Raw genomic sequence first — 12,084 nt, forward strand, 5'->3', positions numbered from 1 at the left:
GGTCGCCCTCTGGCTCTTATGCTCTCCTGCTCCATGCATATCATGAACCAGGAATCTCTCCCACCAGAATGGACATGTCTGGGCATTTACAGATGTCATCCTGCAGACTGAGAAGCAGGGATCGCCCTCTGGCTCTCGTGCTCCATGCATATCATGAACCAGGAATCTCTCCCACCAGAATAGACATGTCTGGGCATGTACAGATGTCACCCTGCAGACTGAGAAGCAGGAGTCGCTCTCTGGCTCTCCTGCTCCACGGATGTCATGAACCAGGAAGCTCTCCCACCAGAATGAACATGTCTGGGCATTTACAGATGTTACCCTGCACACTGGGAAGCAGGAGTCGCTCTCTGGCTCACGTGCTCCACGTATATCATGAACCAAGTAGCTCTCCCACCAGAATGGACATGTCTGGCAATTTACAGATATCACCCTGCAGACTGGGAAGCAGGGGTCGCTCTCTGGCTCTCGTGCTCCACGCATATCATGAACCAGGAAGCTCTCCCACCAGAATGGGCATGTCTAGGCATTTACAGATGTCACCCTGCGGACTGGGACAAAGAGGTCGCTCCCTGACTCTCGTGCTCCACCATATCATGAACCAGGAAGCTCTCCCACCAGAATGGACATGACTGGGCAGTTACAGATGTCACCCTGCAGCCTGGGAAGCATGAGTCGCACTCTGGCTGTCGTACTCCACGCATATCATGAACCAGGAAGCTCTCCCACCAGAATGGGCATGTCCGGTCATTTACAGATGTCACCCTGCAGACTGGGAAGCAGGGGTCGCTCTCTGGCTCTCGTGCTCCACGCATATCATGAACCAGGAAGCTCTCCCACCAGAATGGACATGTCTGGGCATTTACAGATGTCACCCTGTACACTGAGAAGAAGGGGACGCTCTCCGGCTCTCGTGCTCCACCATATCATGAACCAGGAAGCTCTCCCACCAGAATGGACATGTCTGGGCAGTTACAGATGTCACCCTGCAGACTGGGAAGCAGGAGTCGCTCTCTGGCTCTCGTGCTCCACGCATATCATAAACCAGGAAGCCCTCCCACCAGAATGGACGTGTCTGGGCATTTACAGATGTCACCCTGCACACTGGGAAGCATGAGTCACACTCTGGCTCTCGTGCTCCACGCATATCATGAACCAGGAAGCTCTCCCACCAGAATGGGCATGTCCGGTCATTTACAGATGTCACCCTGCAGACTGAGAAGAAGGGGTCACTCTCTGGATGTCGCGCTCTCATGCTCCACGCATATCTTGAACCAGGAAGTTCTCCCACCAGAATGGACATGTCTGGGCATTTACAGATGTCACCCTGCAGACTGGAAAGCAGGGGTCGCTCTCTGGCTCTCGTGCTCCACGCATATCATGATCCAGGAAGCTCTCCCACCAGAATGGACATGTCTTGTCAGTTACAGATGTCACCCTGCACACTGGGAAGCAGGAGTCGCTCTCTAGCTCTCGTGCTCCACGCATATTATCAACCAGGAAGCTCTCCCACCAGAATGGACATGTCTGGGCATTTACAGATGTCACCCTGCAGACTGCGAAGCAGGAGTCGCTCTCGTGCTCCACGCATATCATGAACCAGGAAGCTCTCCCACCAGAATGGGCATGTCTGGGCATTTACAGATGTCACCCTGCAGACTTGGATGAAGGGGTCGCCCTCGGGCTCTTGTGCTCTCCTGCTCCATGCATATGATGAACCAGGAAGCTCTCCCACCAGAATGGACATGTCTGGGCATTTAAAGATGTCATCCTGCAGACTGAGAAGCAGGGATCGCCCTCTGGCTCTCGTGCTCCATGCATATCATGAACCAGGAATCTCTCCCACCAGAATAGACATGTCTGGGCATTTACAGATGTCACCCTGCAGACTGGGAAGCAGGAGTCGCTCTCTGGCTCTCGTGCTCCACGTATATCATGAACCAAGAAGCTCTCCCACCAGAATGGACATGTCTGGCAATTTACAGATATCACCCTGCTGACTGGGAAGCAGGGGTCGCTCTCTGGCTCTCGTGCTCCACGCATATCATGAACCAGGAAGCTCTCCCACCAGAATGGACATGTATGGGCATTTACAGATGTCACCCTGCAGACTGGGAAGCAGGGGTCACTCTCTGGCTCTCGTGCTCCACGCATATCATGAACCAGGAAGCTCTCCCACCAGAATGGACATGTCTGGGCATTTACAATGACACCCTGCAGACTGAGAAGAAGGGGTCGCTCCCTGGCTCTCGTGCTCCACCCTATCAAGAACTAGGAAGCTGTTCCACCAGAATGGACATGTCTGGGCATTTACAGATGTTACCCTGCAGATTGAGAAGCAGGGGTTGCTCTCTGGCTGTCATACTCTCGTGTTCCATGCATATCATGAACCAGGAAGCTCTCCCACCAGAATGGATATGTCTGGCATTTACAGATGTCACCCTGCAGACTGGGAAGCAGAAGTCGCTCTCTGGCTCCCGTGCTCCACGTATATCATGAACCAGGAAGCTCTCCCTCCAGAATGAACATGTCTGGTCATTTACAGATGTCACCCTGCAGACCGGGAAGCAGGGGTCGCTCTCTGGCTCTCGTGCTCCACGCATATCATGAACCAGGAAGCTCTCCCACCAGAAAGGACATGTCTGGGCATTTACAGATGTCACCCTGCAGACTGAGAAGAAGGGGTCGCTCTCTGGCTCTTGTGCTCCACCCTATCAAGAACTTGGAAGCTCTCCCACCACAATGGACATGTCTGGGCATTTACAGATGTTACCCTGCAGATTGAGAAGCAGGGGTCGCTCTCTGGCTGTCATACTCTCGTGTTCCATGCATATCATGAACAAGGAAACTCTCCCACCAGAATGGTTATGTCTGGCATTTACAGATGTCACCCTGCAGACTGGGAAGCAGAAGTTGCTCTCTGGCTCTCGTGCTCCATGCATATCATGAACCAGGAAGCTCTCCCACCAGAATGGACATGTCTGGGCATTTACAGATGTTACCCTGCAGACTGAGAAGAAGGGGTCGCTCTCTGGCTCTCGTGCTCGTCCATATCATGAACCAGGAAGCTCTCCCACCAGAATGGACATGTCTGGGCAGTTACAGATGTCGCCCTGCAGACTGGGAAGCAGGAGCCGCTCTCCGGCTCTCGTGCTCCACGCATATCATAAACCAGGAAGCTCTCTGACCAGAATGGACATGTCTGGGCATTTACAGATGTCACCCTGCACACTGGGAAGCATGAGTCGCACTCTGGCTCTCGTGCTCCACACATATCATGAACCAGGAAGCTCTCCCACCAGAATGGGCATGTCCGGTCATTTACAGATGTCACCCTGCAGACTGAGAAGAAGGGGTCACTCTCTGGCTGTCGCACTCTCATGCTCCACGCATATCTTGAACCAGGAAGCTCTCCAACCAGAATGGACATGTCTGGGCATTTACAGATTTCACCCTGCAGACTGAGAAGAAGGGGTCGCTCTCTGGCTCTCGTGCTCGTCCATATCATGAACCAGGAAGCTCTCCCACCAGAATGGACATGTCTTGTCAGTTACAGATGTCACCCTGCACACTGGGAAGCAGGAGTCGCTCTCTAGCTCTCGTGCTCCACGCATATCATCAACCAGGAAGCTCTCCCACCAGAATGGACATGTCTGGGCATTTACAGATGTCACCCTGCAGACTGCGAAGCAGGAGTCGCTCTCGTGCTCCACGCATATCATGAACCAGGAAGCTCTCCCACCAGAATGGGCATGTCTGGGCATTTACAGATGTCACTCTGCAGACTTGGATGAAGGGGTCGCCCTCGGGCTCTTGTGCTCTCCTGCTCCATGCATATGATGAACCAGGAAGCTCTCCCACCAGAATGGACATGTGTGGGCATTTAAAGATGTCATCCTGCAGACTGAGAAGCAGGGATCGCCCTCTGGCTCTCGTGCTCCATGCATATCATGAACCAGGAAGCTCTCCCACCAGAATGGACATGTCTGGCCATTTAAAGATGTCACCCTGCAGACTGGGAAGTAGGAGTCGCTCTCTGGCTCTCCTGCTCCACGGATGTCATGAACCAAGAAGCTCTCCCAGCAGAATGAACATGTCTGGGCATTTACAGATGTCACCCTGCACACTGGGAAGCAGGAGTCGCTCTCTAGCTCTCATGCTCCACGTATATCATGAACCAAGAAGCTCTCCCACCAGAATGGACATGTCTGGCAATTTAAAGATATCACCCTGCAGACTGGGAAGCAGGCGTCGCTCTCTGTCTCTCGTGCTCCACGCATATCATGAACCTGGAAGCTCTCCCACCAGAATGGGCATGTCTGGGCATTTACAGATGTCACCCTGCAGACTGGGATAAAGAGGTCGCTCCATGACCCTCGTGCTCCACCATATCATGAACCTGGAAGCTCTCCCACCAGAATGGACATGACTGGGCAGTTACAGATGTCACCCTGCAGACTGGGAAGCAGGAGTCGCTCTCTGGCTCTCGTGCTCCACGCATATCATGAACCAGGAAGCTCTCCCACCAGAATGGACATGTCTGGGCATTTACAGATGTCACCCTGCAGACTGGGAAGCAGGGGTTACTATCTGGCTCTCGTGCTCCATGCATATCATGAACCAGGAAGCTCTCCCACCAGAATGGACATGTCTGGGCATTTACAGATGTCACCCTGCAGACTGAGAAGAAGGGGTCGCTCTCTGGCTCTCGTGCTCCACCATATCAAGAACTAGGAAGCTCTGCCACCAGAATGGACATGTCTGGGCATTTACAGATGTTACCCTGCAGACTGAGAAGCAGGGGTCGCTCTCTGGCTGTCGTACTCTCGTGTTCCATGCATATCATGAACCAGGAAGCTTTCCCACCAGAATGGACATGTCTGGCATTTACAGATGTCACCCTGCAGACTGGAAGCAGAAGTCGCACTCTGGCTCTCATGCTCCACGCATATCATGAACCAGGAAGCTCTCCCACCAGAATGGACATGTCTGGGCATTTACAGATGTCACCTGCAGACTGGGAAGCAGGAGTCTCTCTCTGGCTCTCGTGCTCCACGCATATCATGAAACAAGAAGCTATCCCACCAGAATGGACATGTCTGGGCATTTACAGATGTCACCCTGCAGACTGGGAAGCAGGGGTCGCTCTCTGGCTCTCGTGCTCCACGCATATCATGAACCAGGAAGCTCTCTCACCAGAATGGACATGTCTGGTCAGTTACAGATGTCACCCTGCACACTGGGAAGCAAGAGTCGCTCTCTAGCTCTCGTGCTCCACGCATATCATCAACCAGGAAGCTCTCCCACCAGAATGGACATGTCTGGGCATTTACAGATGTCACCCTGCAGACTGCGAAGCAAGAGTCGCTCTCTGGCTCTCATGCTCCACGCATATCATGAACCAGGAAGCTCTCCCACCAGAATGGGCATGTCTGGGCATTTACAGATGTCACCCTGCAGACTGGGATGAAGGGGTCGCCCTCTGGCTCTTATGCTCTCCTGCTCCATGCATATCATGAACCAGGAATCTCTCCCACCAGAATGGACATGTCTGGGCATTTACAGATGTCATCCTGCAGACTGAGAAGCAGGGATCGCCCTCTGGCTCTCGTGCTCCATGCATATCATGAACCAGGAATCTCTCCCACCAGAATAGACATGTCTGGGCATGTACAGATGTCACCCTGCAGACTGGGAAGCAGGAGTCGCTCTCTGGCTCTCCTGCTCCACGGATGTCATGAACCAGGAAGCTCTCCCACCAGAATGAACATGTCTGGGCATTTACAGATGTTACCCTGCACACTGGGAAGCAGGAGTCGCTCTCTGGCTCACGTGCTCCACGTATATCATGAACCAAGTAGCTCTCCCACCAGAATGGACATGTCTGGCAATTTACAGATATCACCCTGCAGACTGGGAAGCAGGGGTCGCTCTCTGGCTCTCGTGCTCCACGCATATCATGAACCAGGAAGCTCTCCCACCAGAATGGGCATGTCTAGGCATTTACAGATGTCACCCTGCAGACTGGGACAAAGAGGTCGCTCCCTGACTCTCGTGCTCCACCATATCATGAACCAGGAAGCTCTCCCACCAGAATGGACATGACTGGGCAGTTACATATGTCACCCTGCAGCCTGGGAAGCATGAGTCGCACTCTGGCTGTCGTACTCCACGCATATCATGAACCAGGAAGCTCTTCCACCAGAATGGGCATGTCCGGTCATTTACAGATGTCACCCTGCAGACTGGGAAGCAGGGGTCGCTCTCTGGCTCTCGTGCTCCACGCATATCATGAACCAGGAAGCTCTCCCACCAGAATGGACATGTCTGGGCATTTACAGATGTCACCCTGTACACTGAGAAGAAGGGGACGCTCTCCGGCTCTCGTGCTCCACCATATCATGAACCAGGAAGCTCTCCCACCAGAATGGACATGTCTGGGCAGTTACAGATGTCACCCTGCAGACTGGGAAGCAGGAGTCGCTCTCTGGCTCTCGTGCTCCACGCATATCATAAACCAGGAAGCCCTCCCACCAGAATGGACGTGTCTGGGCATTTACAGATGTCACCCTGCACACTGGGAAGCATGAGTCACACTCTGGCTCTCGTGCTCCACGCATATCATGAACCAGGAAGCTCTCCCACCAGAATAGACATGTCTTGTCAGTTACAGATGTCACCCTGCACACTGGGAAGCAGGAGTCGCTCTCTAGCTCTCGTGCTCCACGCATATTATCAACCAGGAAGCTCTCCCACCAGAATGGACATGTCTGGGCATTTACAGATGTCACCCTGCAGACTGCGAAGCAGGAGTCGCTCTCGTGCTCCACGCATATCATGAACCAGGAAGCTCTCCCACCAGAATGGGCATGTCTGGGCATTTACAGATGTCACCCTGCAGACTTGGATGAAGGGGTCGCCCTCGGGCTCTTGTGCTCTCCTGCTCCATGCATATGATGAACCAGGAAGCTCTCCCACCAGAATGGACATGTCTGGGCATTTAAAGATGTCATCCTGCAGACTGAGAAGCAGGGATCGCCCTCTGGCTCTCGTGCTCCATGCATATCATGAACCAGGAATCTCTCCCACCAGAATAGACATGTCTGGGCATTTACAGATGTCACCCTGCAGACTGGGAAGCCGGAGTCGCTCTCTGGCTCTCGTGCTCCACGTATATCATGAACCAAGAAGCTCTCCCACCAGAATGGACATGTCTGGCAATTTACAGATATCACCCTGCAGACTGGGAAGCAGGGGTCGCTCTCTGGCTCTCGTGCTCCACGCATATCACGAACCAGGAAGCTCTCCCACCAGAATGGACATGTATGGGCATTTACAGATGTCACCCTGCAGACTGGGAAGCAGGGGTCACTCTCTGGCTCTCGTGCTCCACGCATATCATGAACCAGGAAGCTCTCCCACCAGAATGGACATGTCTGGGCATTTACAATGTCACCCTGCAGACTGAGAAGAAGGGGTCGCTCCCTGGCTCTCGTGCTCCACCCTATCAAGAACTAGGAAGCTCTCCCACCAGAATGGACATGTCTGGGCATTTACAGATGTTACCCTGCAGATTGAGAAGCAGGGGTTGCTCTCTGGCTGTGAATACTCTCGTGTTCCATGCATATCATGAACCAGGAAGCTCTCCCACCAGAATGGATATGTCTGGCATTTACAGATGTCACCCTGCAGACTGGGAAGCAGAAGTCGCTCTCTGGCTCCCGTGCTCCACGTATATCATGAACCAGGAAGCTCTCCCTCCAGAATGAACATGTCTGGGCATTTACAGATGTCACCCTGCAGACCGGGAAGCAGGGGTCGCTCTCTGGCTCTCGTGCTCCACGCATATCATGAACCAGGAAGCTCTCCCACCAGAATGGACATGTCTGGGCATTTACAGATGTCACCCTGCAGACTGAGAAGAAGGGGTCGCTCTCTGGCTCTTGTGCTCCACCCTATCAAGAACTTGGAAGCTCTCCCACCACAATGGACATGTCTGGGCATTTACAGATGTTACCCTGCAGATTGAGAAGCAGGGGTCGCTCTCTGGCTGTCATACTCTCGTGTTCCATGCATATCATGAACAAGGAAACTCTCCCACCAGAATGGTTATGTCTGGCATTTACAGATGTCACCCTGCAGACTGGGAAGCAGAAGTTGCTCTCTGGCTCTCGTGCTCCATGCATATCATGAACCAGGAAGCTCTCCCACCAGAATGGACATGTCTGGGCATTTACAGATGTTACCCTGCAGACTGAGAAGAAGGGGTCGCTCTCTGGCTCTCGTGCTCGTCCATATCATGAACCAGGAAGCTCTCCCACCAGAATGGACATGTCTGGGCAGTTACAGATGTAGCCCTGCAGACTGGGAAGCAGGAGCCGCTCTCCGGCTCTCGTGCTCCACGCATATCATAAACCAGGAAGCTCTCTGACCAGAATGGACATGTCTGGGCATTTACAGATGTCACCCTGCACACTGGGAAGCATGAGTCGCACTCTGGCTCTCGTGCTCCACACATATCATGAACCAGGAAGCTCTCCCACCAGAATGGGCATGTCCGGTCATTTACAGATGTCACCCTGCAGACTGAGAAGAAGGGGTCACTCTCTGGCTGTCGCACTCTCATGCTCCACGCATATCTTGAACCAGGAAGCTCTCCAACCAGAATGGACATGTCTGGGCATTTACAGATGTCACCCTGCAGACTGAGAAGAAGGGGTCGCTCTCTGGCTCTCGTGCTCGTCCATATCATGAACCAGGAAGCTCTCCCACCGGAATGGACATGTCTTGTCAGTTACAGATGTCACCCTGCACACTGGGAAGCAGGAGTCGCTCTCTAGCTCTCGTGCTCCACGCATATCATCAACCAGGAAGCTCTCCCACCAGAATGGACATGTCTGGGCATTTACAGATGTCACCCTGCAGACTGCGAAGCAGGAGTCGCTCTCGTGCTCCACGCATATCATGAACCAGGAAGCTCTCCCACCAGAATGGGCATGTCTGGGCATTTACAGATGTCACCCTGCAGACTTGGATGAAGGGGTCGCCCTCGGGCTCTTGTGCTCTCCTGCTCCATGCATATGATGAACCAGGAAGCTCTCCCACCAGAATGGACATGTCTGGGCATTTAAAGATGTCATCCTGCAGACTGAGAAGCAGGGATCGCCCTCTGGCTCTCGTGCTCCATGCATATCATGAACCAGGAAGCTCTCCCACCAGAATGGACATGTCTGGCCATTTAAAGATGTCACCCTGCAGACTGGGAAGCAGGAGTCGCTCTCTGGCTCTCCTGCTCCACGGATGTCATGAACCAAGAAGCTCTCCCAGCAGAATGAACATGTCTGGGCATTTACAGATGTCACCCTGCACACTGGGAAGCAGGAGTCGCTCTCTAGCTCTCATGCTCCACGTATATCATGAACCAAGAAGCTCTCCCACCAGAATGGACATGTCTGGCAATTTACAGATATCACCCTGCAGACTGGGAAGCAGGCGTCGCTCTCTGTCTCTCGTGCTCCACGCATATCATGAACCTGGAAGCTCTCCCACCAGAATGGGCATGTCTGGGCATTTACAGATGTCACCCTGCAGACTGGGATAAAGAGGTCGCTCCATGACCCTCGTGCTCCACCATATCATGAACCTGGAAGCTCTCCCACCAGAATGGACATGACTGGGCAGTTACAGATGTCACCCTGCAGACTGGGAAGCAGGAGTCGCTCTCTGGCTCTCGTGCTCCACGCATATCATGAACCAGGAAGCTCTCCCACCAGAATGGACATGTCTGGGCATTTACAGATGTCACCCTGCAGACTGGGAAGCAGGGGTTACTATCTGGCTCTCGTGCTCCATGCATATCATGAACCAGGAAGCTCTCCCACCAGAATGGACATGTCTGGGCATTTACAGATGTCACCCTGCAGACTGAGAAGAAGGGGTCGCTCTCTGGCTGTCGTACTCTCGTGTTCCATGCATATCATGAACCAGGAAGCTTTCCCACCAGAATGGACATGTCTGGCATTTACAGATGTCACCCTGCAGACTGGAAGCAGAAGTCGCACTCTGGCTCTCATGCTCCACGCATATCATGAACCAGGAAGCTCTCCCACCAGAATGGACATGTCTGGGCATTTACAGATGTCACCTGCAGACTGGGAAGCAGGAGTCTCTCTCTGGCTCTCGTGCTCCACGCATATCATGAAACAAGAAGCTATCCCACCAGAATGGACATGTCTGGGCATTTACAGATGTCACCCTGCAGACTGGGAAGCAGGGGTCGCTCTCTGGCTCTCGTGCTCCACGCATATCATGAACCAGGAAGCTCTCTCACCAGAATGGACATGTCTGGTCAGTTACAGATGTCACCCTGCACACTGGGAAGCAAGAGTCGCTCTCTAGCTCTCGTGCTCCATGCATATCATCAACCAGGAAGCTCTCCCACCAGAATGGACATGTCTGGGCATTTACAGATGTCACCCTGCAGACTGCGAAGCAAGAGTCGCTCTCTGGCTCTCATGCTCCACGCATATCATGAACCAGGAAGCTCTCCCACCAGAATGGGCATGTCTGGGCATTTACAGATGTCACCCTGCAGACTGGGATGAAGGGGTCGCCCTCTGGCTCTTATGCGCTCCTGCTCCATGCATATCATGAACCAGGAATCTCTCCCACCAGAATGGACATGTCTGGGCATTTACAGATGTCATCCTGCAGACTGAGAAGCAGGGATCGCCCTCTGGCTCTCGTGCTCCATGCATATCATGAACCAGGAATCTCTCCCACCAGAATAGACATGTCTGGGCATGTACAGATGTCACCCTGCAGACTGGGAAGCAGGAGTCGCTCTCTGGCTCTCCTGCTCCACGGATGTCATGAACCAGGAAGCTCTCCCACCAGAATTAACATGTCTGGGCATTTACAGATGTTACCCTGCACACTGGGAAGCAGGAGTCACTCTCTGGCTCTCGTGCTCCACGTATATCATGAACCAAGTAGCTCTCCCACCAGAATGGACATGTCTGGCAATTTACAGATATCACCCTGCAGACTGGGAAGCAGGGGTCGCTCTCTGGCTCTCGTGCTCCACGCATATCATGAACCAGGAAGCTCTCCCACCAGAATGGGCATGTCTAGGCATTTACAGATGTCACCCTGCAGACTGGGACAAAGAGGTCGCTCCCTGACTCTCGTGCTCCACCATATCATGAACCAGGAAGCTCTCCCACCAGAATGGACATGACTGGGCAGTTACAGATGTCACCCTGCAGCCTGGGAAGCATGAGTCGCACTCTGGCTGTCGTACTCCACGCATATCATGAACCAGGAAGCTCTCCCACCAGAATGGGCATGTCCGGTCATTTACAGATGTCACCCTGCAGACTGGGAAGCAGGGGTCGCTCTCTGGCTCTCGTGCTCCACGCATATCATGAACCAGGAAGCTCTCCCACCAGAATGGACATGTCTGGGCATTTACAGATGTCACCCTGCACACTGAGAAGAAGGGGACGCTCTCCGGCTCTCGTGCTCCACCATATCATGAACCAGGAAGCTCTCCCACCAGAATGGACATGTCTGGGCAGTTACAGATGTCACCCTGCAGACTGGGAAGCAGGAGTCGCTCTCTGGCTCTCGTGCTCCACGCATATCATAAACCAGGAAGCCCTCCCACCAGAATGGACGTGTCTGGGCATTTACAGATGTCACCCTGCACACTGGGAAGCATGAGTCACACTCTGGCTCTCGTGCTCCACGCATATCATGAACCAGGAAGCTCTCCCACCAGAATTGGCATGTCCGGTCATTTACAGATGTCACCCTGCAGACTGAGAAGAAGGGGTCACTCTCTGGATGTCGCGCTCTCATGCTCCACGCATATCTTGAACCAGGAAGTTCTCCCACCAGAATGGACATGTCTGGGCATTTACAGATGTCACCCTGCAGACTGGAAAGCAGGGGTCGCTCTCTGGCTCTCGTGCTCCACGCATATCATGATCCAGGAAGCTCTCCCACCAGAATGGACATGTCTTGTCAGTTACAGATGTCACCCTGCACACTGGGAAGCAGGAGTCGCTCTCTAGCTCTCGT

The sequence above is a fragment of the Ambystoma mexicanum genome, chromosome 3q (assembly GCF_040938575.1).
Source record: "Ambystoma mexicanum isolate Mex_15411 chromosome 3q, UKY_AmexF1_1, whole genome shotgun sequence".
Classification (NCBI taxonomy): Eukaryota; Metazoa; Chordata; class Amphibia; order Caudata; family Ambystomatidae; genus Ambystoma; species Ambystoma mexicanum.